The sequence below is a fragment of the Centruroides sculpturatus genome, unplaced genomic scaffold (genome assembly GCF_000671375.1).
Source record: "Centruroides sculpturatus isolate CEXI.00-Female unplaced genomic scaffold, Cexi_2.0 scaffold95, whole genome shotgun sequence".
Lineage (NCBI taxonomy): Eukaryota > Metazoa > Arthropoda > Arachnida > Scorpiones > Buthidae > Centruroides > Centruroides sculpturatus.
Genome location: NW_019384621.1, coordinates 915,245 through 924,705, shown reverse-complemented (window position 1 = coordinate 924,705; position 9,461 = coordinate 915,245). Strand labels below are relative to the sequence as shown.

Here is a 9,461-nt window from a genome sequence, read left to right as displayed (position 1 = left end):
TAATTTTTTTCCCTACAAATCGCTCGCTGGCTTTCTTGAAAGAATCTTACTCTATCAAGTTCCAACTAGAGACATCCATAATGAAAGGAAACATTATATCACGCAAGTTACTTTTTGAAAAGTTAAAAAAACAACAATTATAAATAATTATCCGATAGGACGGCAATGACTGCTCCTGTGTGTGTAACCCACTAGCGAGATCAGATTGGATCTATATTTTCTTGTAGCAGATCGATAGTTTTTAAGTAGAAAAGAGATAATGATTAGCACTATCTGGCTGGTTTCTCGTTACTTCTTTCAAAACTTAATAAATGAAGAGATCTTAATGAGAGGAAGGTCATTCAATACGTAATCTTAAAAGCAATAAACAGCAGTAAGTACAGTTTTTTTTGTAAGAATCTATACTGCATCGAATAAAAATTGTATGAGTGCTCGATGCACTCTTGTATAATTTTTAGCACGTACTATCGGTTTTAACCGTGTACTGCATGGGTTAAAATTACATGAATGCACGGCGAGAAAATGCTATTTTTTAAGCGTTAACTTTTTCTTGCTCTTCTTTTATTTATTTATTTTTTTACCGAGCCGTCACGAACCGGTCCTAACCAGCCGAAAGTAAGGGTTTCGATATTTATAGCTGTTGTGTTACCAAATTAAGATCCAAGTTGGTTCTTCATTCACTTTGTACGTTTTTGATATAAAATGTAAAAATAAAAAAAAATTGCTAGCGAAACGAGTAATAACTATTTTAAGTAATTCTAATTGTAAATTTGATTAAAAATAGAGAAACTAAATACTACTATCACTGATAGAATCGAAAGCGTGATCCTTCTTAAAGAGAGGACTATTTGCATACAGCTAAAATAGAAAATATGGAAGATATAGGTCTATAACAAACTTTGATTTTTGTGCATCTTTAATGGGATTTCGGAAGATATTTTTACACGTGGAGAAACTTAGACGCGTTGTTATAAATGCAAAACGTGTATTTATATAGCTCACGTTGTATTCTTGTATATTTTGAAAAATAGCTCTTCGAGTGCTCTAAACTTGCTTACTCGTTTTAGTATATTTACTCTATTTTTTTAATGCGAGAAACTTAATTTTGAGAAATTCTAGGGACTGACCTCTTCCCTGTTACGATTCTTATCGCGAATCTGGAAGAATGGCGTTGGTATTCTTCTGATCAACATAAGCAGACGTCCAATTAATAAACTAAAGTGTAGTGTTATATTTTCGAATTAATACGTTTTTATTTTCTATCAGTTTCATCTGAAGACTAATCTCCGTCTTCCTCGGCCTCACAAGTCAGATAGAATAACTTAATAATAATTTGGATCTCTTACGGCACGAAAATCATCGGAATAAATATATAATCAACTGAATATCAATAAATTATAACCTATTTCTATTTTTTCAAAGCAAAATAATTTAATAAAACCTGTATATTTTATGTAAAATAAAAGGAATTTTCTCAGAAGGGTAATATTACAAGTCAACAACACGCAACGCAACACGACCCTACGAGGATATGCGCCTTAAAATGTCAGTCAGCAAGTTATCGACATTAAGGATGCATTGTATCTAAATTATTCGATAAAATTTAACGAGAAATTTTACTCAATTTTTATATACTAATTCATTTGACAAACGAAACTTTCATTTTCTACTCGGAACAATTCTAGCAGAAAAACAAGTAACAAAAGAAAAAAAGTGTAAAACATCGGGTTAAACAGGTTTAGTTGTCGTATGGTTTAATTTAAACGATTAATTATCCCGTCTTTATAAGAAAAAATAAAAATAAACTGTAGTTTTGGTATATCATACGAAATTATGTTTTGTAATAGACCTATAATCAATAAGATTTTCCATTAATATTTTCTAATTTTCGATCCGTCAAACGAACACGGGAGGGAAGAAATCGTTTTGCCCGTAACAGAAAATGAAATATTTCATTCCCGACGGCCAAGAACAAGGTGCGAACCAAACTCTGCTATTCTGAAACCTCAGTTTGTGCTGGGGAGGGAATCGCGCACGTGAGCAAATTCCCCACAGCGGGGAAATACCGTCCCTCCTTTCTTAGAAGTGCAGAAGACTTGGTAGCCATTCGGGCGTGTCGCGTGTTTAGAACAATCATTCCGAATCATCCTTCTTCGACGGATATACCTAACGACCTATAAAATATCCTTTAGAAAAAGACGGAAAATCGTTAATGCCGATATTGTAAAATAAATTTACGAATGTTGTCAATACACCTGATAGAATCGATTAAAGATTTCTATGAGTCGTTGAAGATAACGAACTTGATTAGGAAGCCAAGTACCTCCAGTTGTCTTTTAACAATATTGAACGTAGTATCTATTACATAGTGGGAAATATCACAATTTCTTTTCGTTTTGCAAATATAAAGAACTACACAACGAAGAAAATGTATAATCTCTAAATGATAAAATATGTACAGTACCGTACAGTACCTGATACACCAGTATAGTCCTACTATGCCTTAGTGTTTATGCCTTCTATATTTTGTGTACTTTTTTGTTATTATTTATATCCTAGTTTATTGTATGGCATCAGTAACTCAGTCAGATATTTAGCAAGAGGATTCAAGTAAAAAGTTAAGAGTTTCCCCATGTTGTTTAAATAAAACTGCAACCCAAAAATACACAAATTATGTGTTATATATGCTATTGTATTTGATTGATTTATAGAAATTGAATAACATATACACAGGTTTCAGTGATTAGTTTCATACAAACATAAAAGGGAAAAATCATTTCATTACATTACTAAATATTCAAAAACTACGAATTGTAATGGTTTAAATTTATACTTAAGTGGCAGCTGACTTTAGTTTACTTTTACACTTACACATAAATATAGGCCTATATATTCAAATTTATATCAAAATTTAGAAACAACTTCTGTATAATTTAAGGAAGTTCCTTGATAGAAACTCGTGCGTTTAAAGCTTGATTAATTAGTGTTTGATTATGTTAACGTTGTTTACCTTTAAAACAGTCCACGCAATACATAAATCAATGGGGAATATAGGGGCAAAGTGAAAAAACTGTGACTGGTATTTTTTTCAGCCATCACTAGACCTATTAGCTACGGTTTAAGTAAAAATAAGTAACAGTAAACTAAATTTACCTGAAGAAAGAGAAATCATATACTGTATTATATAGTCTATACTGCATATAGGCACTATCATCTAAGCTGAGGGGGCTTAGACATCTCATAACTTGAAATACTTGAAGAAAAAAATAAGATTGAATTATGTTATTAATATTAAAATATGACAGACTCTCTGCTACTAGCTTCATCTTATTCTTCTGTTTGTGTTGCTACGTAAACCTACCTAGAGTGAATTTTTTTTTGTTTTTCAATTTATAAGCATCTCTGATGAGAAAGTTTTAAACGAAAATGTTATTAGTATGCTATTGTTTAAATTATTATAATGGAAAGCAAAAATATTAATCAGCTGGACTGACAAGTGATCTATTTCGATAGTTCCAGTATTTTTTTTTCTGTTGTCACACCTTCAGTGGCTAATTGCTCTTCTCCTGGAATCGATGTGAATCCGATAATTTTCATTCCAAACTTCAACAGGTCGAAATTCAAGGTCAAAACAGTAATGAATGCCAATTTATTTTTTATATAAAATTTAAAACAAACAATTTTAAGTAATTACATAATTTTCTTTAAGTATTTTCGAGTTGAACGACGCTAACGTAATCAAACATTAATTAATCAAGCTTTTAACTATGATGTTCAGTCGAGAAACTTGCATAAATTAATTTATAATTTTTTTGTTTCTTTTATCGTGTAACTTTATACGTAAACATAATTTTTGTTTTGTGAGCGACGAAAACAAAAATCGTGTTCGGTGATCCGCAACAACCTGTAACTGATGCTCACCCTTAACAGTTTTGGTTATTAAATTGATTTCGGCAGATAAAAACTGAAAATATAATTAAAATTTTTCAAATGTATCGAGGCCTCTATGTTAAAGGTGACTCAAAAATCAGTTAACCATGATTTTCGTAAGCCTATTGAACAATAACAATGCCATTTTTAGCAATTCTCGTAAAGTTCGTAAGTAATAAAATATTTGAATAAGGTGTTTAATCTTTACAATGGTTAGCCGACTTTTGGGCCACTCTGTATTTATACGAACAATGTCCACGGCAAAGAATCGCTATAATGGATCATTTTAATAAATAATAGTCGCTTTGACACGTCTTAGACTTCGAATCGAAAAATCATTAAATATATCCGATCTCTTTAAATTTCAAACTTAAAATACAGTTGATACAGAAGCTGAAAGTACTTTAACTTCTTAATATTAGTTCGGTAAGCTTAATTTAAGATCAATCTTTCACTAAAGTATCACTTATCCCCTCTTGTAATATGAAAAAAAAAAGAGAGAGAGAGATTTTCTTCGAAATGATCAATCATTCCAAGAGGATGTAAAACTGTATTCACTGATTTTCTATTCGTTTCGAGATGTTTCGTCTTTATATTAACATTGTAATCAATTGAAAGATTATCGGACCTATATTTCTTTTCAAAATTATTCTGTGTCAGACAATGGATCAAGACTGATTCGTTTCTTGTGAATACCAAAATCGTCTGCAAGTTCTAATCGTGAATTCTTAGTTTTATATCATTTTTATTTTACCCGAATGAAAATATTTACTAGAGAATTGTCAAATTTTTCAATCATCTAAAGTTGACAGATTTCATAACATTGATTCCTTGCACAGATTTAGCAATTATCTTGCATCAAGTAATATTGTCAAGTTTCAAAACCGATTTGACGTATTAACTTTAGTAAAAATATATTATGTACCGTTAACTCAGCATAGACGTGGCGAGAAATTCTCAAGTTTTTTTTTATTAGTATTGCTTCATTGAATATAGACTTAACAAGTAAAAGAACTACAGGAACATCACATTTGAAAAAATAACACAAGGATAAATTCTGTTGAAATCTTTCAAATTACACGTTGAGAAAACATTTGATCTCGTAAATTAGTTAAATTTTGCATAAGATTTATTAGATTTCAGCCAAGAAGAGCAGAAGACTTATCTTTATATTTAATAAATCTTAACTTTGGCGTATCCAAAATTCCATAAACTTGAACCGTTATTATTATACCATATTGCAAAAGAACCTAAAATTGCAGTAGGTAATTACTGCCATTTTTCAAAATTGAAATCTAACTTTAAGAGAATTTTCGGATGGTACATTCTCTTAATTTTTATATCGAAATCAACTGTAACGAAAACTAATATTCCAGAACGATTCGGAAGTGAATAATTTCCATAGAAACAATTATTTCACATTCTACATTCGAACGTATTATACAGGTCTTTCAACATATACGAGCTGGAGAATAAAATAAATCAACTTATAAAGATTAATTTCTTTCTTGAAACTAGTTATTATAGCCTACATTCCTAAAATAAATCATTTTACTAATATTTTTCGTTGCGAAAGGAAACATAATTATCTTTAATTAGACTCATCTATCTGAAGGATTACTTAAGTGACTAAATATTTCAAAAAATTTCTAAATTCGTATTTTAATTTTCAAAAAAAAATAATAATAATACGTAATAAAAATTTTTATACGGATATAAAAGTAAAAATCCAAGATTTTAACCACGATTACCCGGAGTTATCATTTTAGATCTATTCCTGTTAATACGATTACTAAAAATATAGAGTGCTGATGACTATCGTAGGCGAATTTCGACACGAAAGATAACGCTTAGCTCTTCAGCATTCAGAAAGCGAGCAAAACGAGATTAAATATTTCGTCGATTTTGGAAAAAAGTCGAAATTAGCATAATAAAATTCTAAAGATTTATAATTATCTGTCCTTCCCGAATGTCGATTTTTTAAGAAAATTTACGTGCCAGGTTAAAATCCTCTACGCGTTTAGATAATTAGAATTCCTCGATGAATATGTCATCTTTATAAATTAATTCGAAATCATTTCTATCACTTTTATGCATTAACAAACAAATTCTTGGCTACTTTGATAAACGGCTGTCGATAGTTTGTCCAGTGAATGCGTAGCCTAATGCAAACAGGTGCAATCTAATCCGTTTTAAAGGGTTTTTCTTATTTTATTTGGCGCATTGGCCAGGAAAACATTGAAAGGCAATAAAGTATCCACTAAGAAGAAGAAGTCTAATTCCGTCGTGTGAATTTTAATTAAGGTCTTTCGACCGAAATACGACACCGTGCGAATAAATAAATTTCTAATACGGTCCGGAAAGTGTTTAGAAGAACTTTTTGACTCTACTTTCCACTAACGTATTCTAATAATGCTCGAATAATCCGGAGAATTTTCTTAAATAAGGCGAAGTAAACCGAATTTTATGGTCCTACGTGGAAATAATTACTCGGGAACAGTGCTACTAACCCGCGGAAGGTGAAAAGAAAAAAAAAAAAAAAAAAACATGCTCGACCATCCTCGGCTTTGAATTTTTTATTGTAGTTTTTTGAGGGTAGAGGAGAGACCGCTAACACTCAATTAGCACTCCTGACAGATTATTATTTATGGAAGAATAATGATTGGCTTTTTGTTTGGCTTCTATAAACGTTCGAAAAACAAAGTAAGCCAAAGAACTTTTTAATAACGAGTTTAGAGGTTAGTTGATAAATATTAATACCGTAAGCCCGCGGCCAACAAGCTTTTGGAATATTTTATATGTTGTGAGATTTAGCTAAATCTTTATAAGTTTGGAATATTTTAATACTTGTCTGTAAGCAGAATAATATAGAACCGGTGCAAAAAGATTTTATAACAATAAGTTTAACGCCGAGAATGTCTTAAGAATGGGTGTGGTTGCCAAAAATGAAAATAATTGAACAACATGGAAAATAATGAAACAATTTTTTTCATTAAAAATTTGATTGTTTCCTAACTTTTTACGTGACTTACAGGTTCTCTCATCTTTATCGGCAGATTCCATCGATGTCCCTTTTGTCCAAAACAAACCTTTTATACCATCTTTATGCAGATTTTTCTGCAGAAAAAAATCTGATTTGTTGTTTTTTAGTCAAATCTTTTAAAAGGTTGACATTTATCAACTCTTTTATCTAAATCGTATTTGCTTGCAAAGTGTTTATCATGTTCTTTCTTCCCCTAGGATTAATAAAAAACGTTATTTTCAATAATAATACTTAAAAGAGGTCTCGGAGGGATAGGCGTTATCGCGTTACTTTTAGATTCTGATTAGTTTATAATGCAAAAAATGTAACGTCTAATTTTAATTTATATTGCAATTTTTATTTTGATTGTTTTAAACTTTTTTTATTGTATAAATTTTATAATCAATACTTTGTTATATTATGTGATCCAGACAGGTTTTTCCCATGAATAAAATTCATCAAAGAACTGGATTTAAACTTTAAATTAAGATTAAATTTCTAAAATAATGAGTAGAAAGTATAGATAAATATCCCAAGCAAAGCTAATAAACTCCACAGGACTTTTTCGGACTTATAGAAATTTTAGATTTAAATTTCTTAAATAATATCTGAATTCGATCTTGGTAATAGAAAAAGTAATATATACCTCTTTTAACTGAATAGAGAGTTTCAATTTTAAATTTGCAAGTAAAAAGCTAATTAAAGCGCATAGTTTATAAGTACAAATAGTTTGAAATAGGTAACGTATGCGCAACGCGTCATCGCATGGTACTACGCCCAAGCTACATATTTCACAATATTTATACAGTTTATGAACTCTTCTTTCGCCAAGCTGCATAAATTCTGTAGCTGTTGTACCTCAAAAGTTCCTTAAGGGGACTAGAAGGAGGAGAAAAAGAAGCATATATCCTGAACATATTTAACATATATTTATTTATTAGACGACTAACCAATTCTCAAAACCACAGACATATTAGCCATAGCCATAAAAAAAAGAAAAAAAAAATGGCAATGTTGTTGCCGTACTTTCTCGGCATTCTTTACTTGTTTTTATCCCTAATAATACATACCATATCACCAATACCAATCTAAAGACTTAATCGATATCCATACGTTTAAGTCTTTAGATTGGTTCGTGAGATATTAAGGGGTTGGGGTCATATCTCTAAAATCAATGATCCGATTTTCCAGGAAATTTCTACAAACATTCCTCCTTAATACACAAACTTCCCTGCAAAGTTTCAGAAGAATTCTACAAAAGACATAGGAGTTAACTTCCAAACTGGGTGCCTCACACACACACAAGCAAATATCAATACATACAGGAAAAGAAAAACCCAACTTTTTTTGCATTTCTGAATGTTTCGAGGTCTACCGAGTCAAAAAAATACAAAAATCTTAGGGGTAATTTTTGACCGATGGTCATACTTTCGCTCTGTTATATAACAGCCGTAAACAGGAAAGTAAAATCAGTACAAAAACGCCAAATTATCAGCTAAACCATCCTCGTTAAAATAAAGCAACAGTTTATCAACATGGCGACCATTATTACATTAAGCCTAACATGGCGGCGTAAGAAAGATTAAAAATGTCTAATTGTATTATGTAAGACTTGGCGTGCGTCAAACAGCGTAACACGAGTAGAGTTAATAGCATACATTCAAAGTGTTATTATAGCAATTATAAGTTTTGTAAAATCAAACTGCGATTAGAAAACATTTCAAGCAGGAAGAATGATGATAATGATAAACTGTCAAATTTAAGCTAAGAACGACTTCTAAATACTTACTTTATATTCATCTGAATGTCTTATCTCCGTTTACGGTCGACAGATTATTGTGATCATCTCGGCTCGATGTATATAAAAAAATAAACAGTCCGCTACAAGATTAGAATCATTAAGACCGCCATTATATAATATATGCTACCAGCAAATTTAAAAACCAGACGAGATTCGAATGCTTGATATAAACTAAGTGTTGCCAGATTTTATTAAGGTAAATTTTTATTTTTTAAATTTAAATTATTTTTTTTTAAATTAATTTAAAATAATTTCTAATTACTAATATTAAAGTAGTAATAAATTAAACTTTTTTTTATATTAAAAGCATTTTTTTTATGATAAAGATTATTGCTTATAAAATTTTGGATCCGGGTTCGATTCTAGGCTTGAACTTCCATGATTATTAGAATTAAGTACAGTAGAGCGTCGTTTATTTGAATCAATTGGGGACTGAGGTTGTTCGGATAACTTATTTTTCGGATAACCGATTATGTACGAAAAAAATATATTAATTAATCTATCCCGTGTTAAAATTTTTCTCCATTGCGTGTCGCTTCTCGTTGAATTTTCGTCGATGTTAAGCCTAATGTAAACTTTTCAAAATAATAATCGTGGCTATTGTATCGTTAAAAATTATTTCTTTATTTTTTACAAACAAAATAAATATATTGAAAAATATAAAAACAAAAAAAATTATACTTTAGAAGTTAATCTAGTATCAAAAAC

The 9,461-nt window shown here is 30.3% G+C and overlaps 1 protein-coding gene across 2 annotated transcripts in view; it reads right to left on the bottom strand.

The window, feature by feature from the left end:
• Positions 1 to 8,905, bottom strand: part of LOC111625474 (vacuolar protein sorting-associated protein 72 homolog) — a 64,107-nt gene extending 55,202 nt beyond the window's left edge. For both annotated transcript variants that reach the window (XM_023368627.1, XM_023368625.1), the window contains exon 1: positions 8,742 to 8,905. The gene's annotated coding sequence lies outside the window, so the exon portion shown is untranslated. The remainder of the gene's footprint in view (positions 1 to 8,741) is intronic.
• Positions 8,906 to 9,461: the final 556 nt, after the last annotated feature.